The sequence below is a fragment of the Bos indicus x Bos taurus genome, chromosome 17 (assembly GCF_003369695.1).
Source record: "Bos indicus x Bos taurus breed Angus x Brahman F1 hybrid chromosome 17, Bos_hybrid_MaternalHap_v2.0, whole genome shotgun sequence".
NCBI lineage: Eukaryota > Metazoa > Chordata > Mammalia > Artiodactyla > Bovidae > Bos > Bos indicus x Bos taurus.
In genome coordinates, this window is record NC_040092.1 from 21140502 (window position 1) to 21165985 (window position 25484).

Sequence of the window (25484 nt, forward strand, 5' to 3'; positions counted from 1 at the left end):
CACCTTTCCGGAACGTTCAGCTGCAGCGGGTGAATGGATTTGAGGTTTTCTCTCTCCTCCTGAACAGTCTGTATACAAAAGCAAAGGAAACCAGGCTACTGGGGAGACAGTGCTTAATGATCTGGAAACAAGCACCGGTGTTTTTCTTGGCTAGGTGAGAATGGTTACCTTGATTGGAACTAGCCTTTCCGAAGCACATTTCAATCAAGGCTGCCTTTGTCTGGGTGGTGTGAGGGTGAGGTGATGGACTGGATCGCCCCCTGTGTGCGCTTCGAGCACCCTGACCCGCTGTGTGCGCAGCCCATGAAGGGCATGATGTTGAATCTGAATTTTTGCGAAAGGCTCTATTTCAATGGGATAATACTTCACAGAATCCATCTTTCTTTACACTTTCTGATTTAATCCATTGGTGGGCTTCCCTGGTGGCTCAGACAGTAAAGAATCTACCTGAAATGTGGGGAACCAGGGTTCAGTCTCCGGGTCAGGAAGATCCCCTGGAGAAGGGAATAGCAACCCACTCCAGGATTCTTGCCTGGAGAATCCCATGGACAGAGGAGTCTGGTGGGCTACAGTCCATGGGGTCGCAAAGAGTTGAACATGACTGAGTGACTAACACTTTCTTTTGACTTTTCTTTTAAGTAATACAGCATAAGGCACCCAGGAAACAACAGCTATAAACAAGCCTGGGATTCAGAAGGAAAGGCTTTGGTGGTGGTGCCTCCTGAAGTCTGAGGTCACTGATTCCACAAGAGGATGCCAGCAGCGGGAATGACGGGAGGTCAGGGTCTGAAAGATGTCAAAGCTTCAGAGTCAGGGGGAGAGTGACAGCTGTGTGACCTTGTACAAGTTACTTAACTTCTCTCTTTCCTCATCTGTAAAATGGAGTGTGAGAGGCAGAATAACGCCCCTCCCTCAAAGATGCATGCGAGCAAGCTAAGTCGCTTCAGTCGTGTGTGACTCTTTGCAACTCCATGGACTATAGCCCACAAGGTTCCTCTGTCCATGGGATTCTCCAGGCAAGAAAACTGGGGTGGGTTGTCATACCTTCCTCCGGGGGCTCTTCCCAAGCCAGGAATTGAACCTGCGTCTCCTGCGGCTCCTATACTGCAGTCAGATTCTTTACTGCTGAGCCACTGGGGAAACCCCCCTCTCCTAATATGTGGGACCCGTGATGATGTTAGATTACAAGGCAAAGGGGAATTAAGATGGCAGCTGACTTGAACATGGTGAGGTTATCCTAGATTTTCCAGGTGGAACCAACCAAAAGGGAGACAGGAGAGGAGCTTGAAGTGATGCGCTGGAGAGAAGAACCAGCTCGCCGTGGCTGGCTGGCTTTGAAGGCAGAACAAGAGGAAACATAAGCAAGCTAATGCAGGTGGCCCCTAGGAGCTGGAAAAAGCAAAGCTATGAATTCTCTCCCAGAGGCTCCCAGAAGGAAGACACCCTGCTGACACTATTATTTCAGCCCAGTGAGACTGGGTTAAACTTCCAACTACAGAACTACAAGATAATACATTCGGCCACTTTAAGCCACTGAGTCTGTGATCATTTGTTACAGCAGCAAAAGGAAACTCCTTTTGTTACAGCAGCAAACGGAAATTATCCCTTGATTATTATGGGGGATAACCGTAGTACTCCTCTTGGAGTAGCTATACTGGGTGAATTATTACATGGAAAGCACTTGGAACAGTGCATGGGTCAGTATCACATTGATGATGATGATGATGATGGAGAAGATTGTTACTGGCCTAAATATACTTATCTTTTTTTTTTTTTTTAATTTATTTGGCCACGTTGGGTCTTAGTTGCAGCATTTGGGATCTTCATCCCATCATGTGGGATCTTCTGTTGAGAGTCATGGCCCCTCTAATTGTGGTGCTCAGGCTCTGGAGCACATGGGCTCAATAGCTGTGGCTCACAGGCTTAGTTGCCCCACAGCATGTGGTTCCCTGACTGGGGATTGAACCCACACCCCTTGCGTTGCAAGGTAGATTCTTAACCCACTGGACCACCAGGGAAGTCCCTAAATATATTTATCTTGAGGGATGCCCACATTTGGAGCGTGAAGAGGAAGGGAGAGCCACAGCGGAAAGAGGGATACAAAGGAAAACCAGAAGGGTACAATGTCAGGGACATCTCAGGTGCGAGCAGGAGGTGGTGACGCCCAGTCTCGAAGTGTGGGAGGCATGACAGCAGAGACCCCAGGGGCCTCGCCTAGCTGGGTGTGGTGGAGAAAGCACTGGACAGGACCCTGTCTGTGGAACTCTATAGCTGGGCCTTTTAATCTGGCAGGTACCCACCACATGTGGCCCCAGAGTGCCAAGGAGGGGGTTCGTCTGAATCTAGATGGGCTGCAAGTGTAAAAGGCGTACTGGATTTCAAACACCCAGGATGCAAAAAAGCATGTAGGCAGTCTCATTAATAATCTATGTTGAGGGACTTCCCTGGTGGTCGGGTGGCTAAGACTCCACCCTCCCAATGCAGGGGACCCAGGGTTCAATCCTGGTCAGGGAACTAGATCCCAGACGCCGCAACTAGGAGTTCGCACACCACAACTAAAGATCCTGCACGCGGCAACAAGGATCAAACATCCTGTGAGCCACCACCAAGACCCGGCACAACCAAGTAAATAAAATAAATTTAAAAAAAAATGTTGACTACATGTTAAGATGGTAAGATTTTGGAAATGTTGAGTTAGATAACACCTAGTTTTTAAATTAGTCTCACTTTGAAAAAAATGTAGCTGCTAGAAAATTAAAAACTGCCTCTGTGGTTCGCACTAACGCAGGGCTAGGATAACTATGTCACCAACTAGGGGTGTAAGCTCAGGCAAGGTTTCTCTACCCTGTGGGTTCTGTCCCTTTGTTTGTAAGACCAGGTGACTCTAAGTTCTGTTTTGGGTGTCCTGGGGTTTGGTGGCCAGAAGGTCTCTGAGAAGCATAGATGGAATCACTTTGCAGAAAGGTACATTGCAAGGGATGAGGGTCAAGGAGAGGCAAAGGGAAACCGAGGCCAGGACTGCATTTCTGTGGAGGCGGATGATGTGGGCTAGGAGAGAGACAAGCTGAGAATCATCGCTCACGCTCTCGCAGAGACCTGGGTAATTTATATCCGAGGAGCGGGAACAAATGTAGGGGGAGAGATTAGATCGACAGGAGAGAGGGTGAATTGATGGAGGAGCCTCATCGAGGGAGATGAGAAGAAGATTTAAGAGCTGGGCAGGAGGTAACCTTGGAGGGGGCCAGGAGAGAATAAGCGGGTGAGAAATAAATTAAACAATTAGCACGCTCATCCAAACTGTGCCTCAAAGGGCGAATGAAATAGAATTGGGTGTCTCACAGGACGAGGCAGCTAACAGGTGCTGGAGGGAGTCAGGAAGGGGAGAAAGTGCTGCGAGAAGGAAAATTAGAGTCGCCTGAGGAAAATGAATGCAGTGGAGCAGAAGGCAGACAGAGGAGTGGAGCCCGGGCTCCCGCAGAGAAGACACAGGCCTCCTGAGGCAGCATTTTGAAAGGCCCCACATGCTAAGATAAAGGTAACTGCAACCCAGACTCCAAAGGAAGGCAAAAATCGAGGACGAAAATAAGCGTGTTTTACTCTCTGACCCTCATCAACCTATTTTTCCAGTGTTTGTTCCTCCTGAACCAGAAAGGACTCACAGTCTCTTAAAGTGAAGTCACTCAGTCGTGTCTGACTCTTTGAGACCCCGTGAACTGTAGCCCACCAGGCTCCTCCGTCCATGGGATTCTCCAGGCAAGAATACTGGAGTGGGTTGCCATTTCCTCTTAAGTCCTTAATTCCACAGTCTCTTAATTCCTCCCAAATCTTTTTGAGGCCAGAGCGTCCTTTGCAAATCATCAATTCCCGTATCAGGGCTGAGAGGTACCTCCAGAACACCATCTCCAGCCAATACTGGATTGGATTTGAAATCTTACTTCCTGCCTCATTTCTTCTTCTTTTTTTTAAAGAATTAACTGATATTTATCTGGGCTGGGTCTTCGTTGCTGCACAGGCTCTTCTCGAGTTGCGGTGAGCGAGTCACTGCTCTTTAGTGCTTCTAACCTCGCTCCTTCCTCTTGTTGCGGAGCGCAGGCTGTAGGCCACTCGGGCTTCAGTAACTGCTGCACCCAGGCTCAGTAGTGGCAGATCCCGGGCTCAAGAGTGCAGGCGCAATAGTTGTGTTGCACACAGGCTTAGTTGCTCCGCAGCATGTGGGATCTTCCCAGATCAGGGATCAAACCTGTGTCTCCTGCACTGGCAGGCAGACCCTTTACCACTGAGCCACCATGGAAGCCCCTTGCCTCCGTTCTTAAGCTCGCTGTGAGAAATCATTATTTTTTTTCTCATGTTATTCTAGCTTTGGACACGAGGCTTAGTAAAATCACCACCATTGCTTTTTTTCTTTTTTGAGGGGAGGGGGTGGCCATGTGGCAAGGCGTGTGGGATTTAGTTCCTTGACTAGGGATTGAACCTGGGCCCCCTGCATTGGAAGCGCAGAGTCAACCTCTGAACCACCAGGGAAGTCCCATTGCTTTCTTATTTTTGACCCTTCTGCTCATTCTTGGACACCCCTTGGGGAAGCACTTCATCTTTGTCTCACTTGGAAGAGAGGAGGCGCATGGTTGGTTCCACATCCTTGGGGTTATCTGGTGGGATAAATCAGAGACTGCACAACTTCCTGTGGGCATCTGTTCCATTCTATGGCTTTGGTGTGGAATCCTCTTATACTTTATTTATTTGGGGTCTAGGTCTTCCTTGCTGCGAGTGGCTTTCTGTAGTTGCAGTGAGCGAGGGCTACTGTCTAGAGGTGGTGCTTGGGCTTCTCATGGAGGTGGCTTCTCCTGTTGCAGTGATCGGGCTCTAGAGCTCAGGCTCTTTCTTGTGCTGCATGGGCTGAGTTGCCCAGTGGCATGTGGAATATTCCTAGACTAGGGATCCAGCCTGTGTCCCCTGCATTGGCAGGTGGATTCTCAACCACTGGACCACCAAGGAAGCCCCCCTTACATTTTCTTAACCAGCCATTAACACCATATAACAGTTTTCCCCAGCTGGGAACCTTTTCTTCCATCTCCAAGAAAGACAGGGAAGCCTCAGCCCTATTTCCTTTTCTCTGTACCTCAAAATCTAAACCCCATCTTTCTCCTGTTGCCACCACAGTAAGGACAGATGGTCAGTGTTTCTTTTGCTGGCTTCTGACCCATCCCTCTGGCCAAATAAGATCTTGGCATTTGGGGGCCAAACTTGGGAGGTTTCTCTTCTCCAGCCCCACACCCTGACCACTCTCTGAAGTGTTGATTTTCCTGCTATTTTTAAGTTCAATCAGATTGGATTTCGTTTCAGGAAATACCTCACTGCTTCTGTCCCTCTTTCTCCCCACTGCCCTTTCTGGTGTCACTCCCTCTGCTTTGGCTAAGGAGACCAGCTGAGGACTGAAACAATGTATCACTTGGAGCCAGGCTTGTAAAATGAGGACGCTTTTCTTTCCCAAAAAACCTTGGTGCCCCCAAATGGAAAAATCTAGCTCTCAAAACATGAGCCTGTTGGCTGCTCTGGCTGAAAGATGCTGCCCGTGAGGAAGGAATGTGCGTTATTTTGCAAAGGCCAGAGGTTCTTTCAGAGGTTTCTTCTGTCCTCTGAGGTGGGAACTGGATGCTAAAAGCCAGTGACCGTTCATAACGGCGGCACCTGCATTTGGCTCCTTGCCAAATCAGGAGAGTCTCTGACGTGTTGTTCATGGAAACACTGAGGAAACTGGACCACAGAGGGTTAAATGCCCAGTGTCACATGGCAGCTTGCCACAGTGATGGCACCAGCAGCCGGGGCTTCCGGCACCTGGGCCCACTGGCCTGGGCTCTCTGGACTCTTCCGCTGGGAGGTGGGGGAAAAGGAAGAAAGAGCTGGCTCATGGAATCTGGTCCCAATTTGCCTGGATCCCCCTGGTTTTCCACTTCTCATATTTTGGTGCTGCCTTTTTTAGAGTCAGCCCAAAAGGCAGAGGTCTCCCCAACTGGCCTTTATTCTTCTTTCTTTTTTATGGCCATGCTATGGAGCATGCAGGATCTTAGTTCCCCAACCAGGGATTGAACCCATGTCCCCTGCTTTGGAAGCATGGAATCTTAACCCCTAGACCGTCTGGGAAGTCTGATGGCCTTTCTGATGTTTGCATTACCTGCCTCTGTTGCTGGCTCTGTGAATGGGAAGGCCATCCATCTTAGATCTTGACCCTGGCTCTCTGATGTGAGGATAAATCTGGGGTCTTCGTCGCTTACCAGCCTTCCAGGACTTCACGTAGGGGTAAAGCCCTTGGAGTGTCCCATCAACTCCCTGCAATGTGCAAGTTTCTGCCCCAGGGTCCTCTGTAAGAGATGGACATGGTTCCACTCAGCCATCTGACCCACTGCTCCAAGGTCCTCATTTCTCATAAGACTGAGGTCCTTCTGCCACTTGCTTGGTTCTTGACTCAGGTGTTGTTCTTGCTGACAAGACCAGTTGTCTCATATTCTTTGGATACCTCCCTCTCTTGGATGCTGGTCCTGGATGGATCTGGCACATGGGCTCTGCTGGTGCTCAGCCTCCTTCTGACTCACTGTCCCCCTCCTCCACCCCCAGGACCAGGACGTCTGCCCAAGACGCTGCCTGCTCTTGGCCACATGGCATTGCCTTCAGGATAAACATCTCTGGCTGACACAAGATTGATGCCTCCTTAAAAGACTTCCCGTAGCTCGCACAATGCCCCCTTTGTAGGAATTCCTGTTTTACTGCAGGGCGACGGCTTGCTGAGACTGAGCTGCTCCTTACCAAGACTGTGACCCCTCCCTCACCTCAAAGATTTCAAGAATCTGGAATTTGGAGCAGCCATGGTGCCTGCTTCTCAGTTGGGTTTCTGCTCTGAGTCTGGACAGAGTCCAGATTGGAGCCCTGAGCTGGGGTGTTCAGACCCCTTACAAAGGACTCTCCCCCAGGAAAGCCATCCAAGACACGGCTCCCAGTCTCTTACTTTGGAGCTGGGAGCTCCCACCCCCATTAGCCTCAACTCTGCTCAAACCTCCAATGACACAGGCAGCTTGGACAATCCACATAAAGCAGCCTGGGCATCAATATCCAGGCAAGGAGGGGGGTCATTGCTTTTGCATTTTGCCCGGAAAGTATCTGAAAGGTACATTTCACCTTATTCTCTGGTGGCCTCCGTGAGGCAGAAGGTTGCTATGGGCAAGGGCAGGAATCTGTCACCCAGTGCTGTGACGGGTGGCAGGGAGCACATACATAAGACACAGGAGAGCAGAAAACACTCACTACATTCATCTCCTTTGTGCCCAGAGCTCCCTCGGGAGCTGGGTCGCACAGGAAAGCTGGCTCTGCTTCTACCCTCTCAAACTCCCGAATGTCTCTGCTAAAGATCAATTGCTTAGTTATCTCATAATTATAAAGCTAATGTGTGCTCACTGCAGGAAATGCAAAGGGGGTGATGGAAGGGAAGGATGACAAAAACCGTCAGTCGACATCGTCTCTCTCGTATCATCTCTCCCCTTGGACATGGCCATCATTTAAATTTTTTTTTAAATGGAAGTGAAATTCACATGATGTAAAATTAACCATTTTAACGTGAGCAATTCAGGGACTTCCCTGGTGGCCCCGTGGTTAAGACTCTGAGTTCCCAATGCAGGGGGCCCAGGTTCAATCCCTGGTCAGGGAACTAGATCTCAAATGCCCCAACGTAGATTGAAGAATCTGCATACCACAACCAAGACCAGGTGCGGCCAAACAAATAAATAAATAGTGAGTAATTTCAGTGGCATTTACTACATCCATAATGTTTTGCGACCAACACCTCTGCTGCTGCTGCTGCTGTGTCACTGCCCCAAGGACGGCAGCCCACCAGGCTCCCCCGTCCCTGGGATTCTCCAGGCAAGAACACTGGAGTGGGTTGCCATTTCCTTCTCCAAAGCATGAAAGTGAAAAGTGAAAGTGAAGTCGCTCAGTCGTGTCCGACCCTCAGCGACCCCATGGACTGCAGCCTTCCAGGCTCCTCCGTCCATGGGATTGTCCAGGCAAGAGTACTGGAGTGGGGTGCCATTGCCTTCTCCACAAACACCTCTATCTAGTTCCAAAACCTTTCTATCACCCCATGAATCATAGCCCACCAGGCTCCTTTGTCCATGGAATTTTCCAGGCAAGAATACTGGAATGGTTGCCATTTCCTTCTCCAGGGGATCTTCTTGATCCAGGGGTCAGACCTGCTTCTCCTGCATTGGCAGGAGAATGTTTTACCACTGAGCCACCTGGGAAGCCTCTAGGGGGTTACAGAATATGAACCTGTAACCGTGGGCTTCCCAGGGGCACTAGTGGTAAAGAACCCACCTGCTAATGCAGGAGATGTAGGAGACACAGGTTCAGTCCCTGAGTCGGAAAGATCTGTAATCCTCAAGAACCAAGGAGCCGGGTGGGCTACCGTCCATAGGGTTGCAGAGTAAGACATGGCTGAAGTGACTTTGCATGTATGCACAACCTGTATATTGCCTGGACTGAATTTCAGGTATATAGTATACTCCAATAAAAATTAATTTTAAAATGTATACATTAATACACATTTACATTAATTTTTTAAAAAATATATGTTACAAATATAACCACCTGTGTAACCTCTATCACAGTCAAGCTCTAGACTCTTTCCAGCACTCCAGAAAGGTCCTTTGAACACTTTTTCAGTTAGCCTCCCCTTTGTCCAATCCAAACAACCACTCTTCCAATTCCCACATCTTTTATTATCTGTTCTGAAGTTGCAGTAAATGGAATTGCCCAGTGTATTTTCTTCTTTGTTTATCCATCTTGCACTCTGCACTATCTTTTTTTGAGATTCGTCTATGCTGCTTCATGAATCAGCAAAGTTTTTCTTTGTTGTTGCTGAGGAAGTACAATTCAATGGTATGAATAAAAAATAGCAGCATGAATATAAAATTCTATGAGTAGATAATTTATTCATTTGTTCTCCTATTGATGGATGTCTTACTGAGTTCTATTACAAACTATCTCCGACCTCACAAGCAATTGTGAAATATGTGCAATCTAGAAAAATGGTAGAGATCAACTTACATGCAAAGCAGAAACAGAGTCACAGATGTAGAGAACATAACCTCACAAGCCATTTTCAATGTCTGCCTCATGTCACTGGTTGGTCCTAACAGTTTGCATGTGTGGGTGCTCAGTTGCTCCAGTCATGCCCAACTCTTTGTGACCCCATGGACGGTAGCCCACCAGGCTCCTCTGTTCATGGGATTCTCCAGGCAAGAATACTGGCGTGGGTTGCCATGCCCTCCTCCAGGGGATATTTCAGACCCAGGTATCAAACCTGCTTCTCCTGCATCTTCTGCATTGCAGGTGGGTTCTTTTCCACTGAGCCACCAGGGAAGCTGTGTTTTATTATTTGTGGGCATTCATGTTCTTCTATTGGAATGAACATCCTTAAACACAAAGTTCTGTCCAGGATAGGTGCTTGCCACATTGAAGTTGAGAACATTTTAAAAGCCTTTGACACTTCTGTCTCAGCACCTATATCTGTTTAAAGAACCTATGTCCTAGGTGGTCACATGACTCAGTTCTGGCTAATGAGCTCCAAGTGGAAATCCAATGGAGACTTCTGAGATTATGTTGCTTTTCTTATTAAGTACCACTCCTCTTCCTCATTATTCTTTTCACCTTGCTTCCACCAGGGACTTGAGGCTGGAGGTGGAGTAACCACTTTGAGGCCTTGAAGAAATGTTCCCCAGTAAAGAGAAGGAAGCAGAAGAACATTCTATCTGAGAGGCTGGGCATCTTCCACTGGCTTCAGAGGCTGAATCTGGGACCAATAAATGGAAACTTCAATAAAGAAGGTATCATTTGTAGAAAGAAGTTATTCCAATTAGGAAGTCAGTGAGCTCCTTCCTTATCAACAGAGATATTTCCACAGGAATGGAACACCCATTTGGGGGATGGGGGAAGGGGCTTGTTGTTGTTTAGTCACTAACTCATGTCCGACTCTTTGCAACCCCATGGACCACCAGGCTCCTCTGTCCATGGGATTTTCCAGGCAAGAATACTGGAGTGGGTTGCCATTTCCTTCTCCAGGGGAACTTCCCAACCCAGGGATCAAACCCAGGTCTCCTGCGTTGGCAGGCAGATTCTTTACCAGGAAAAGGGGTACAAGCAGAAAATAGTGTGACCTCTGATGCTCCTCTTACTCTGAATTTGATGACCCAATTCTAATGGGTACATTTTCTGCCTTTGAGTCTGTCAAAGCAAAGTGGCCATAGAATGCCTCCCTTCCCTCTTTATCTTAAAAAGGACATTAGAATTCATCTTATTTCTTATAAGACTCCAGAAAGTTGATTTATCCTTTAAAATTAAGCCCAGATCCCTCTACCTCCCCCAAGTACACACTCATCAATCTCTCTTCTGTGAGGTTTTATTAGAAGGTCTTTTGTGTGTATTAAAAATGCAAAATATCTACCCAATGCCAAATTCCAGAAATGCACAAACATGAAAAGGTTTAGTTTGTAAAGGTTTCTTATGACAGCTGCCACAGTGGTCATTAGTATGTAAATTCCATTGGCTGAGAAGGTTGACTTTCGGTCATAAATCGCCTCTTTCCTCCTGATAATTCTGTCTGACAGCTACAGCTGTCTAGACAATGGAAAAATTAACACCATGAAACAGAATAGTTTAGAAACCTTTGGAGCCAAATACTTAAAAACAAATTTTAAATCCAGGGTAAGAAATATGAGACCAATTAGTTAATTATTCAAGGAATCCCTCCAGAGTACCAACTTTGACTAGTAAGACCTTATGCTTGAGAAGCATTTTAATACTTTGACAAAGTACTTTTCCATCCGTTATCCTCTTTGATCCCTTGGAATGTGTGACTTTATTTCTGAGACCTTCCTCCATGGTTGTAAAGACCACCAAAATGTGACACCCCAGCTCCCTAGCATCACCATCACTTTCTCTTCTTTAACAAATTAGCTCTTTGGGAGAAAAATGGAACCTCAGCTCATTCAGATATGTCAATATGGGACCTACTTGAGAGAAAAGGAAATTATGTGTAACTATTTTTTTTTCTCCTTAACTCTTAAAATCCTTCTTTGGTTTTCCATTGCTTTGAGATCAAAGATCTTCCAGTTTTAACATGATTACCAAGACCTGCATGATTTGGCCACTGTCAACATCTTCCCAGTCTCATTTCTTGCTAATTTCCCTTGATCCATTTTCCCTCTGTCCAAACTGGCCTTTTTAAACTTCTTCCAATGACACCTCCTCTTTGACCTGTCCCCACCATCTTTTTGTACATCCCTTCACCTGGTAAACACCTCTTTATTAATAAAGGCACTTCCTCAGGGAAAGACCCTTCTCTCTTCTTCCCATACCATAGTAGATCAAGTTCTTCCAGATTAGAGGTAAATAAACCGCAGCTTTTGGGCCAAACCTGGCCCTTCATCTGCTTTTGCAAATAAAGTTTTGTGTGCACACCACCACGTTCATTGGTTTATGTATTGTCCATGTATTGTCTATGGATGGTTTCTTTTCCCTTTAACAAAAAAAATGTTCCCCAGAGTTACTGAAGTATGACTGACAAAACTGTATATATTTGGGTTGTATATATTAGCAAAACAGTATAATGTTTTGCTATCTGTAGGCACTGTGAAATGAGCACCACAATCAAGCTAAAGAATCTATCCATCCTGAAATAGTTACTCTTTGTATGTGTGTGGTGAGAACACACGAGATCTACTCTCTTAGCAAATTTCAAGTATACAGTATGTTATTATTAACTATAGTCACTATGCTGTGCATTCGAGCTCCAGAACCACTCTCTGACCAGCATCTTCACTTGCTCCTAACCCATGGTCCCTGGCAAGCATCATTCTACTCTCTGTTACTGTGACTTCGACTATTGTTTTAGATCCCTCATATACTTGGGTTCATGCTGTCTTTGTCTTTCTGTGCCTGACTTATTTCACTTAGTATCATGTCCTCCAGGTCCATCTCTGCTGTTGCATATGGTGGGATTTCCTTCTTTTGAAAGTCTGAGTAATATTCCATTGTTTTATATATATATGCTGCTGCTAAGTCGCTTCAGTTGTGTCCAACTCTGTGCGACCCCATAGACGGCAGCCCATGAGGCTCGCCCATCCCTGGGATTCTCCAGGCAAGAACACTGGAGTGGGTTGCTGTTTCCTTCTCCAATGCATGAAAGTGAAAAGTGAAAGTGAAGTCGCTCAGTCATGTCTGACTCTTAGTGACCCCATGGACAGCAACCCACCAGGCTCCTCCATCCATGGGATTTTCCAGGCAAGAGTGGGTTGCCACTGCCTTCTCCGATATATATATATATATATATATATATATATATATATATATATATGTGTGTGTGTGTGTATATATATATATATATTTGTTTTCATTGATGCACACTTAGGCTGTTTCCATGTCTTGGCTCCTGTGAATAATGTTTGTGGCTGTTTTCTTGATACCATGGCAGAGTTGAGTAGTCGCAACAGAAACCATGTGGCCTACACAGCCTACAGGACTTACTATCTGGCCCTTTATGCAGACGTTTGCAGACCCAGACCCCTGCTTTAGAGCATTGATCTCAGTTTGCAATGATATAGTTGTTATTAAGATCATGTGGCAAATAGACTCAAGGGATTAGATCTAATAGAGTGCCTGAAGAACTACGGATAGAGGTTCATGACATTGTACAGGAGGCAGTGGTCAAGACCATCCCCAAGAAAAAGAAATGCAAAAAGGCAAAATGGTTGTCTGAGGAGGTCTTACAAATAGCTGAGAAAAGCAGAAAAGCAAAAGGCAAAGGAGAAAAGGAAAGATATACCCATTTGAATGCAGGGTTCCCAAGAATAGCAAGGAGAGATGAGAAAGCCTTCCTCAGTAATCAATGCAAAGAAATAGAGGAAAATAACAGAATGGGAAAGACTAGAGATCTCTTCAAGAAAATTAGAGATACCAAAGGAACATTTCACGCAAAGATGGGCACAATGAAGGACAGAAATGGTATGGACATAACAGAAGCAGAAGATATCAAGAAGAGGTGACAAGAATACACAGAAGAACTATACAAAAAAGGTTTTCATGACCCAGATAATCATGATGGTGAGATCACCCACCTAGAGTCAGACATCCTGGAATGTGAAGTCAGGTGGGCCTTAGGAAACATCACTATGAACAAAGCCAGTGGAGGTGATGGAATTCCAGTTGAGCTATTTCAAATCCTAGAAGATGATGCTGTGAAAGTGCTGCATTCAATATGCCAGGAAATTTGGCAGTGGCCACAGGACTGGAAAAGGTCAGTTTTCATTCTGATCCCAAAGAATCCCAAAGAAAGGCAATGCCAAAGAATGTTCAAACTACTGCACAATTGCACTCATCTCACATACTAGCAAAGGAATGCTCAAAATTCTCCAAGCCAGGGTTCAACAGTATGTGAACCATGAACGGCCAGATGTTCAAGCTGGTTTTAGAAAAGGCAGAGGAACCAGAGATCAAATTGCCAACATCTACTGGATCATCAAAAAGCAAGAGAGTTCCAGAAAAACACCTACTTCTGCTTTATTGACTACACCAAAGCCTTTGACTGTGTGGATCACAATAAACTGTGGAAAATTCCTCAAGAGATGGGAATACCAGACCAGCTGACCTGCCCCCTGAGAAATCTGTATGCAGGTCAAGAAGCAACAGTTAGAACTGGACATGAAACAACAGACTGGTTCCAAATCAGGAAAGGAGTACGTCGAGGCTGTATATTGTCACCCTGCTTATTTAACTTATATGCAGAGCACATCATGCAAAATGCTGGGCTGGATGAAGCACAAGCTGGAATCAAGATTTCCGGGAGAAATATCAATAACCTCAGATACTCAGATGACACCACCCTTATGGCAGAAAGCGAAGAAGAACTAAAGAGCCTCTTGATCAAAGTGAAAGAGGAGAGTGAAAGAGTTGGCTTAAAACTCAACATTCAGAAAACTAAGATCATGGCATCTGGTCCCATCACTTCATGGCAAATAGATGGGGAAACAATGGAAACAGTGAGAGAGTTTATTTTTGGGGGCTCCAAAATCACTGCAGATTGTGACTGCAGCCATGAAATTGAAAGACACTTGCTCCTTGGAAGAAAAGTCGTAACCAACCTAGACAGCATATTAAAAAGCAGAGACATTACTTTGCCAACAAAGGTCCATCTAGTCAAAGCTATGGTTTTTCCAATAATCATGCATGGATGCGAGAGTTGGACTATAAAGAAAGCTGAGCACTGAAGAATTGATGCTTTTGAACTTTGGTATTAGAGAAGACTCTTGAGAGTCCCTTGAACTGCAAGGAGATCCAACCAGTGCATCCTAAAGGAAATCAGTCCTGAAAATTCATTGAAAGGACTGATGCTGAAGCTGGAACTCCCATACTTTGACCACCTGATGCGAAGAGCCAAGTCATTGGAAAAGACCCTGATGCTGGGAAAGATTGAAGGTGGGAGGAGAAGGGGATGACGGAGGATGAGATGGTTGGATGGCATCATCGACTCAATGGACATGAGTCTGAGCAGGCTCCGGGAGTTGGTGAAGGACAGGGAAGCCTGGTGTGCTGCAGTCCATGGGGTCGCAAAGAATCAGACACGACTGAGAGACTGAACTGAACTGAAGATTATGTGATTATCTCTTACTTCTTTTAGACTTTGGCCTAGAATTGGACAGTTACTCAATTACATATTGTTGAATGAAAGGAAAAAAAATAACTGGAGAAAAATAGAGGAATTTAAAGAGGAGAATGAAAGTAAGAGAGAAAGAGAAAAAAGGAACAGTAGTTGGGCATATTATGAACATCTGTGATGCTACAGATCAGCTCTTTTGAGTAGTCATGCTCTGTCTTCAGAAATTCTCATTCAGTGGTTCTGGCTCTTTAAAAAAATTATTTATTTGGCCACATAGGATCTTAGTTGTGACACGTGGCATCTTCACTGTGGCATGTGGGATCTTCTGTTGGGGCACGCAGGCTCTAGCGTGCAGGCTCAGTAGTTATGGCACTCGGGACTAATTGCCCCACAGCATGTGAGATCTTAGTTCCCAGCCAGAGATTGAACCCAAGCCTTTTGCAGTGAAAGTTGTGTTCCTAACCACTGGACTGCCAGGGTACGCCCCAGATGGTTCTATTAAGTGCCTTTGTTTTGGACCTGCTTACTATGCAGCAGTAACTCACTGGAAAACACCGTGACTGAGCTAAGTGACAAAAAAGGTATCTCATGAAGGTTGGCTATTTATGGAAAGTCATTGAAATGGCCTCTTTGCTTCTCATGCATTTCTGCTTTGGCAGGGCAAACACTTTTATGCTCATTTTTCCAGATGAGGAAATTCAGTTCAGTTCAGTTCAGTCGCTCAGTCGTATCCGACTATTTGCAACCCCATGGACTGCAGCTCGCCAGGCTTCCCTGTCCATCACCAACTCCTGGAGCCTAGTAAAACTCATGTCCATTCAGTTGTGATGCCATCCAACCATCTCATCCTCTGTTGTCCCCTTCTCCTCCCGCCTGAGGAAATTAACACACGTTAAATTACTTCGATGAATGTATCGGGGACCTAACATATGCATTGTTTTGACACCGTACAGACTACAGAGCTACTTTGTTTTATAGCTGGCGGCGACACATGCGAATCTTTTATAATACAAGTCTTAAAATAGTGGGATGATAAGAATCTTTTAAAATCTCTCTCTGTTTCCAGGCCGGGGAAGCTGTGACTTTCTAACATTTAAGTAGGACATGGAGAGTGTTTTAAAGTAAGTTTCCAAAGGGACAGGACTGTATTCCTGGTGGTGGCTGCCAGGGAACATGCGTTGTGGAGAAGGATGACTTTGACAAATATATGGAACAGTATGAAGGGGCCAAGTTTCTGTTCCAGAAAATAGCAATTGTTGGCAGTATGGGTTTAGATTCTACCTTGACTTTCCCCATCTCCACCTCTTTCCCTCCCTCCAAAAAGATTCTTTTCCTATTTTATATTTTTACAAGGAAATGAAAAGAATTGGCATGAAATGAATTATGTCTTTCCCAGCATACACTTGTTTCCTGCTTGACGGTGGCCAGGATTCATCCCAGGTGGAGCAGTGGTAAAGAATCCCCCTGCCAATGCAGGAGATGCAAGAGACTTCGGTTCGATCTCTGGGTTAGGAAGATCCCCTGGAGTAGGAAATAGCAGCCCACTCCAGTATGCTTGCCTGGAGAATTCCACAGACAGAAGAACCTGGTGGGCTGCAGTCCATGGAGCTGCAAAGAGTTGGACAGAACTGAGCGACTAAGCACAGGACTCGTCACAGCCATGCTTCCTTGTGGAGATGTCCTGTGTTGATGGGTGATGGGGGACCATGTGGGCCAGTGATTGGCAGTCTGTGAGTTTCCATGAGGGTCTGTGTTTGGAGGTTGATGGAGGGTTGTCTACGGTCTCAGGGTTTGAAGTGTGTGCTGATCTGAAGCAAATGTAATAACCCACCATGGGGCAGTCATATATCCTGTTCCTCCCCTAAAACACAGCATCCTTGACTTGAGTCCGAGGAACAACTAACTGGGGGACAAATGTGTATATAGACACTGGTACCCTGGACATCTCAATAAGAATTGATGCCCTGTAAGTCCATAAATAGCAACAGAGGTCTAGAAACAATGGTTGTTTTTTAAACTTTTTTTTTTTTTTGGCTGTGCGGCATGTGGAATCTTAGTTCCCTGACCAGGGTTTGAACTTGCACCGTCCTGCATTGGAAGCATGGCATCTTAACCCCTGGACTGCCAGGGAAGTCCACAACAGTTAGTTTTTTACAGTCGAAGTATCTGATGGAAGACCTTCAAAGGGTAGAGGTATCGTAAATTCCCAACAGAAGGATAATTTTGCAACAATAGTTTGGAGCCCGAAGGGGGAAAGATCTGGAGCTAAATGCACAGGGAGTTGGCAGAAATGCAGGCATAAAAATTCAACCTGCAAAGGCCACAGGAGTTTTCCAACTGAAGAGTGATTCTGAGCTGAAGTGAATGAACCAGAACTGAAAGTCTCAATTTCCTTCCTGCGTTGTAGGAAAATTGGGACTCTCAGTCCTCTCTGGGTTCCAGTGGAAATAATTGTCTGCTCGCTTTCAAATGGTGAAACCAAGAGTGGGACCATTTCGTGCCCGAGGCTTTCTCTTGTGTCTCCTCCCGTATCTTCTCATCACAGCCTTTTTCCAAGCCAAGCATCACCCAGCCACCCCTGCCCCCATCACTCCATGGTCACAGGACAATTTTAAGTTCCGTGAAAGTGACTTTGGTATTTGGTTTAGAAAAAAAAAATGGCTTATTTAACTCAATTTGAGCCTTCCCCAGGACAGTCCATGAAAAAATGCCAGAGGAAGGTGGGTCTCTGCCTTGACACCCAAGCAATGCAGCCTTGCCCCCTCAGATATGACAGTGCACCAGACCCATGGGACTTGAGATTTGGGGTCTGCTTCCAGTCTGCTGTTAAAAATGTCTTATCCTGGGGCTTCCCTGGTGGCTCACTAGTAAAGAATCTGCCTGCCAATGCAGGGGACCCGGGTTCGAGTCCTGATCTGGGAAGATCCTACATGCAGCAGGACAACTAAACCCGTGTGCCACAGCTACTGAGCCAGTGCTCTAAAGCCTGGGAGCTGCAGCTGCTGAGTGCATGTGCCTAGAGCCTGTGCTCCGCAACAAGAGAAGCCAGCTACTACAGTGAGGAGCTTGTGCCCTGCAATGAAGAGTAGCCTTGCTTGCCTCCACTAGAGAAAGCTCGAGCACAGCAATGAAGACTCAGCACAGCCATAAATAAATTAATTAAAAACACAAGTGATTCCTTTTAAAATATTGCCTTGTTCCCTCATCTGACAGATATGCCAGTAGATGAGGTTAACAGAGAAGTAAGCTCCGTGTTCCTGGGAAGAATAGAATTTTGCAAACCCCAGGCGCCACGATTAGTTGCATTAAGGTGGGAGCCATGCATGGCAGGCGTCCCTCAGACCCCCATCCCCTCCTCCTGAAACCTCAGTTCATGTCAGCGCAAAGCGGCAGAGGGCTCCTTTCCAGCCTCTGAGAAGGGTCAGAGGTGCCCCGAGAAACAGATCTCTGAAAGTAGAATCAGATAGAGGAGATTCAAGTGCTTCTCTGGGACAATTAAGGAAGTCCTGGAAAAATCAATTTGTCCCCATGCCTTTGAAGCTGGCTGTGACAGAGGAAACTGAAATTCTGTTCTTCCAAATGGTAGGAAACCTCTGTGCTCTGGATGTCTGGTCCTGAAAGAGGCTGTATCTGGGGGAAGTACAGGGGAGGGGGGTGCCTCTGCTCAGGGAACCAATAATAGGGCTCCCAGAGGGGGTGTTTTGGGGATGCTTGGGGGCCAAGGGTTGACATATATACTTTAGGGCTGTGGGCTTTTTTTTTTTTCTTTTTTACTTTTTAAAGTCTTTTATTGAATTTGTTACAATGTTGCTTCTGTGGTTTTTTGGCCACAAGGCATGTGGTATCTTAGCTCCCAGATCATGGATGGAACCCTTATTCCCTGCATTAGAAGGTGAAGTCTTAACCGCTGGAGCACCAGGGAAGTCCTAGGGTTCTGGTTTTTAAATGATGTTCTATGATGGTCCTGCGGGGGAGGATGGGGGTGCCCAGGGGCCAGTAATGCCCTTGAACTTGGCGGTGGGCTGTAGGGGGACTGCCCTGGGTCTGGGACTTAGGGAGCTGACTCTGTCCAGGCTCTCCCCTCAGAGGACACGAGTCCAAGGGTGGGTGTGAGAAGAAGCCCCTCCCCTGCCCCACCCTCATCCCAGCCCTGGCTCCAGACAACTCCTGATACCCGGGACCCCAGATTTCCTGGTACCTGGAACCCCAGAATCCCTGACCAAATATCCTGGGCCTGGGATAGACCACCTTGCTGGTGTGTGGGTCTCCAGATGTGAGGGGTGGCCCACAAGCAGCTTCCAGGGGATGTGAGTGGGGCTGGGTGTGCAGAAGGCTCTTCGTGGTGCAGAATATATGATGTATACCTGCCATCCAGTACAGGTACATGCTGTGTGTGTGTGTGTGTGTGTGTGTGTGTGTGTGTATGAGTGTGAGTGTGTGTGTATGTGGATATGTGTGGGTGGGTATGTAGTTGAGAGTATATCCTATTTCCACTTCCCTCTGTTAAACATTTTTTTGAAACTTTCTGTATTTTTTGGAGTATACTTGATTAATCATATTGTGTTAGTTTCATGTGTATAGCAAAGGGATTCAGTTTCCATTAAAATTTATTTAAACTGGAAGTTGGGTTTTTCTAACGCCCCGTTGGCACCTTTGGAGGTCATTCTATGCATCTCAGTGATTTAAAACTGAGCAGGTGTTAGAATTAGAGTTGGTTCTACAAACATGACCAGGGGTAGAAACACCAGAAAACACTTGGAGAGACGCTGGGCATCACCCAGAGGCAGCATGCTGTGGTCACTGCAGTGATTCCCTTGCTCATGAAGGAGGACTCTTTTTTTTTTTTTTTGGTTCTTTAAATTTCCACAGGGGCATCCCAGGAATTCAAGTGTGGAATGCTGTATACGCACCTTTTCTGTTCCTCCCATGGGCATTCTAAGATGGGGTTGAGGGGTTTGTGTGGGTTAAGCAAGTGCTGCCTCAGCTTTTGTGCCCCACTTTCTCTGTGCCACTGTGGGGTCCAGGGGGCACCCGGTCTTTAGGCTCCAGAGAGAAGTGACTCCTACAAAGGAAGACTGAGTAGTTTGTGGAATAAGGGGTGTGTTGGGGGAGAGACTTGTGTGTATGTATTTATATTTATGTGTGTGTATGTGTGTGTGTATCTATGTATATGTGTGCATGAGTATGTGAGTATATATGTGTGTGTGCATGCACATGTGTAGTATCAGGAGATTTGTGATCTCTCATTACAGTCTCTAAAATCACAGATCGGACCATTCTGGAGGTGGCATTTTATTTCATTTTAATGTAATTTTTATTTAGTTTTTAAAATTTTAGACCCAGAGCAGCCAAAAATAAATAAATATACAGCTTTATGGTTTTTTAGTTTTTGCTTTAAAATATATTATTTTATTCAAACAAGTGTGTGGATAACACAGTATATTGCTTTATGTTTTTTTTTTTTTTTTTTAATATTGATTTGGCTGCACTGGGTCCTAGGTGCGGCACACAGAATCTTCTTCACTCTTCATTCAGCATGCAGGATCTTTAGCTGTGGCTTGTAAACTGTTAGGTGCAGCATGTGGGATCTAGTTCCCTGACTAGGGATAGAACCTGCGCTCCCTGTGTTGGGAGCATGGAGTCTTAGCCACTGGACCACCAGGGAAGTTCCTTTTAAAAAAATATTTGTGGAGGTGACATTTGAAAGACTACCTTATCCACTTCCTCTCTTAGGAACTAAGTACCAGAGTGAGGAAGTGACTGTCCAAAGTTACCCCTGAATCAGAGCCCAGAGCCCTTCGGTTCAATTCAGTTCAGTCGCTCAGTCGTGTCTGACTCTGCAACCCCATGAATCGCAGCACGCCAGGCCTCCCTGTCCATCACCAACTCCCGGAGTTCACTCAGACTCATGTCCATTGAGTCAGTGATGCCATGCAGCCATCTCATCCTCTGTCGTCCCCTTCTCCTCCTGCCCCCAATCCCTCCCAGCATCAGAGTCTTTTCCAATGAGTCAACTCTTTGCATGAGGTGGCCAAAGTACTGGAGTTTCAGCTTTAGCATCATTCCTTCCAAAGAAATCCCAGGGCCGATCTCCTTCCCGCCCCAACCCTGAGAGAAGCCTCACGATCCTTCAGGCAACATCAATGGTTGAAGAGAGGAGCTGACATAGTACATCTCAGGAGTAATTTTTAACTTACTAGGGCTCTGCTTTGTTAATTTCCCAGACAAACTGGCTTCTGTCTGTTTCGGTTGCAAATGACAGAAACCCCAACTGGGTTAAGCACTAAAAATAATTTCTTGTCTCATCTCTCTGCAACTGCTGACTTTGAGCATAATTGGAAATAGGGGTCTAAACTATATAAGTAGGATGCTCTTTTTTCCCCTCTCTTTTTCTTCCTAATTCTTGGCCCCATCTTTTCCTCATTGAGTCCATCCTTGAGCTTTTCCTGGTGGCCCCTGGCACTTTCACCCCTGGCGGTCACAAGATGGCAGCACCAGATCTAGTGCTTCAGAAAAACAAAACAAAACAAACAGAGGAAGTTCCTTGGTCCCAGCATTCCCATCCACATCCCAGTGGCTTCTCATTGGCTCCTATTCAGTCACATGACCATCCCCTGAACCAATCACTGTGGCCTTGGGTCCCTGGATCCCTGCATGAAACCCCATCTGTATCCTTTATTATTGGTGTTACTCAGGGACTGACACCATAGAAGGAAATTGAGAGCCTTTCCAAAAGAAAATGCATGAAAGTTGGGCAGCAAAAGCATCAGCTCTCTGCTTGATCAAATCCTATTATGATAAAATAAGGATATTTAAAGGCTCTCAAATTTGCCTAAACCAGGGGGTAGCCCAGGCCTTTGTTCACTGATCTACCTGCATGAGCGATGACCTTGATTTCCTAGGTCCATAACATTGACCCCATGTCTCCATGTTCTTTGAAATTTATAAAACCTTTTCACATCCAGGGTGGGGCCTGAGGGCAAAAAATAAAATTGCGTGTTTAATTAAATCAATTACTTAATATTCTAAAGCTTTATGATGATGTAAAGCACAAGTTTTATATACAGGGCGCAAGAGGTTTTAATAGACTTGACTTGTGTTCCAAATTAAAACAATGTTAAATTCTTGAGTAACCCTAGCAGGGAGAAAGAAAGGAAAAAAAAAAAAAAAGAAAGAAAAGAAAAACCCTCTTATTTCCAAATCACTACCAGTGGAATTTTAAAAATTATTTACACACTTAGCCATGAGTCCCTTTATACATGATGGGTTTGGCAGGAAGGTCTGAAGCAATAATTTAAAACAGAGGTTGGGAATGTATATAAGGAACTCTCCCTCTTTTCCAAAATAAATGTACCGTCAGATCCACAAAGAGGTGACTTTTCCTAAGAAAAGACCATAACTCTGAGAGCCGGGGGCCTGTGGGTGCTGTCTGAATTAAGCTGACAGCACAATGTGCTTACTTTCTGTGGATTCTATAATGAAGGGAACGATGATTCCTTGAGGTGCAGTGGAAAGAAAGACCTATCCCTTGTCACAGATTATTTCATTTGAATTTAGTCCGGACTTACATGCTTTGATGGAATTGTGAATACATGGTGGTGTTTTGTGGTTTGTTTGCTTAATTCACCACTCATTATCTTTTGAACTTTTTTAGAAAATGGCTTAAGGTATGTGGAAGCATTTTTTAAAATATTTATTTTATTATGTATTTGGCTGCATTGAGCCTTTGGCAAGTGGCATCTTCATTGCAAAGAGTCAGGCACGACTTAGAGACTGAACAATAACATCTCTTCATTGCAGTGCAGGCTCTGTGTTGCGGCGTATAGATTCTGTATCTGTGGCACTTGGGCTCTAGAGTGCACAGACTCAGTAGCTGCAGACCATGGACTTAGTTGCCCTGAGGTATATGGGATCTTAGTTTCCCGACCAGGGATCGAACCTGAGTCCCCTGCTTTGGAAGGTGGATTCGTAACCACTGGACCACCAGGAAGGTTCCTCTACTGAACTTTATATTGAGTTTTGTTCTAAAATAACAAGAAGACTCCATCCTCTGCCCAAGGATGTAGACATCCCAAAGACAAAAGACTGTGTCACGGATGAAGGGGCTAGGTCACCAGGTCCTTTCCAGTAAGGGAAGGGGTCAGTGTTGAATGGCTATTTGGTTATACAGAAATGGATTGGAAAGACTGCCAGCAGGGAAGGAAGAGATAGATAGTCTCAAAGCCCCTAAACTGTTCTTGTTGCCTCTCAGAGTGAGCGTCTGGAGGGGATGCTGCCCAGGGCCCCACCTGTGTCTCTCAGTTGGCCATTGACTCGCTCACCTTCTAGCTGCCACTGCCTGAAACCTCTTCTCTGAAACCTGGTAGGTTGCTTTGCCCAGCCAGCAAGCTGGAAGTGCTGGGGGATCTCCACCCAGTCAGAAGCCCTCAATCAATGTCTCTGGGCAATTGATGTATAAATCCTTAGTTCCTTCCCTCCTCGGGTAGCCTAACCCTTCTTTCAAAAAAAAAAAGAACTTTTCTATTTTAGAATAACTTCTTTAGACTTACAGAAAATTTGCAAAATAGCACAGAGAGTTCTCATATACTCTTCACCCAGCTTCCCCTGATATTGAAATCTTATACATTTATTCAAAGATCAAAACTAGGAAATTGATGTTAATAGGATGCGATTAACTGAACAACAAACCTTACCCGATTTTCACAAGTTTTTCCACTAATGTCTTTTTACTGTTCCAAGATCCCTCCTGGGATCTCACAGTGCAGTGAGCTGGGGGGGTCTCTTTGGTTTCTTCTAACCTTGTGACAGTGTCTGTCTTTTCTGGTCTGGCCTGACCTTGACATTTTTGAAGAGTGCAGGTCAGTGATTTTTGAGAATGGCCCTCGGTTTGTGTTGTCTGATGTTTTCCCATGTTTAAAACAGAGATACATTCACGTTTAAGTGTATTTAAGATGTGTCTCAATTTAAATTTAGAGATTTAAAATGAGATACATTTAATTTTTTATTTATTTATTTTATTGGCTGCACCGTGTGGCTTGGGCGATCTCAGTGGTCAGACCAGGGATCAAACTGGTGCCCCCTGCAGTGGAAGCATGGAGTCCTCACCACTGGACTGACAGGGAATTCCCTAACATGAGATTCACTTTATTTTCATTTATTTATTTTGTAAAGAGTATGTATTTATGTGGCTGCTCTGGGTCTTTAGTTGCGGCCCACAGGACCTTTGGCTGTGGCATGCGAGCTCTCAGCCGTGGTATGTATGATGTAGTTCCCTGCCCAGGGATCGAACCCCAGTCCCCTGCATTGGCAGGTCAGTGTCTCAGCCAGTGGACCACCAGAGAAGTCCCGAGATACATTTTAAAATGAGATACGTTTTTGGCAAGAAAGCCAGAGGGACAGTGTTGAGCTGTTCTCTGTGGCATCATAGCCGAGGCCAATGTGGTCCATAAGTCTTCCTGCTAGTGATGTTAACCTTGATCCCTTGGTTAAAGTAGCAACTTTCTCCTTTGTAACATCACTGTTTTCCCTTTGTAATGAATAATGCTACTGGGGGAGACCCTTGGAGACCTTGCAAATATCCTGTTTCTCCTCAAACTTTGGCCCAATGATGGTAGCATCCACTGGTGGGTCTTGCCTGTGGCAGTCAGGATTTGGGGAAGAACTCTGTAATAATAGCACATTGTTTTCTGCAGTAAGTTGTAGGAATAGTCACCCTGTGCTGTGCTGTGCTTAGTTGCTCAGTCATGTCAGACTCTTTGTGACTCCATGGACTGGAGTCTGCCAGGCTCCTCTGTCCATGGGATTTCCTAGGCAAGAATATTGGAGTGGGTTGCCATGCCCTACTCCAGGGGATCTTCCCAACCTAGGGATGGAACCCAGGTCTCCCGCATTGCAGGCAGATTCTTTACCATCTGAGCCACCAGAGAAGCCCAAGAATACTGGAATGGGTAGCCTATCCCTTCTCCAGGGGAACTTTGTGACCCAGGAATATAACTGAAGTCTCCTGCATTGCAGGTGGATTCTTTCCCAGCAGAGCTACTTGAGAAGCCATCACACTAAGCTGGATAAATAAAAACCATGTCACATTACAGTGACCTGGCTCAGGTTTTGATGCAGATGAGTGATGAGGAAACTTTTAGTGTTCAGACCTGTTTGGACTTCAGATTTGTGGGTAAGGGGTTGTGGATTTGTATCTTCTTTCCTGACATTAGAAGTGAGTCTGATCTGGGAAACTGGTAGTATGATTCCTGCTTTGCTGAAGAGTGTGCATCTGATCTTTGACCAAATCGAGCAGAATCTGGTACAAAATGTTGCTTCTCTGTTTCTTGGAAGCCAAGTTGTGCTTTTGGAGCGGGGAAGAGGAATGCCTTTGTGGTAGGGGATGTGGGTGAGCTGGAGAGATACAGAACCAAAAGTTGAAAGTCATTGCGGGTTTGTCTTCCCTCCTCCCAGGGTCAGGCCAGATTCCCTGGAGCTGGTACAACCTCCCCTCCCCCAACCACCACCACCTTTATCATCCCTCTGGATTTAAGGCATCCAAGGTACCCTCCTAGAATGGCCCTGTTTCCTTGGAGGGTGTCTCAGAAATGGAGAAGCGGTTTGGCAAAGAAAGGGCTACTTCACTGCAAGGAACATACACACCCACTGTCCGTTTCTTTTCATTTAACCCCACAGTCCTCCAAAGGGTGTGCGCTGGGGACTACAGTTCATTCAGCACCATTTAGAGAAGAACGGACTTGAAACATATAAATGGAACTTTGGAAACATAATGGAACACAGACCCTTCTCT

The 25484-nt window shown here is 45.7% G+C and overlaps 1 long non-coding RNA gene across 2 annotated transcripts in view; it reads left to right on the top strand.

The window, feature by feature from the left end:
* The first annotated feature begins 9709 nt into the window (after positions 1-9709).
* LOC113907603 overlaps positions 9710-25484 on the top strand; it is a 111341-nt gene continuing 95566 nt past the window's right edge. For both annotated transcript variants that reach the window (XR_003515240.1, XR_003515239.1), the window contains exon 1: positions 9710-9869. This is a non-coding gene — a long non-coding RNA (uncharacterized LOC113907603). The remainder of the gene's footprint in view (positions 9870-25484) is intronic.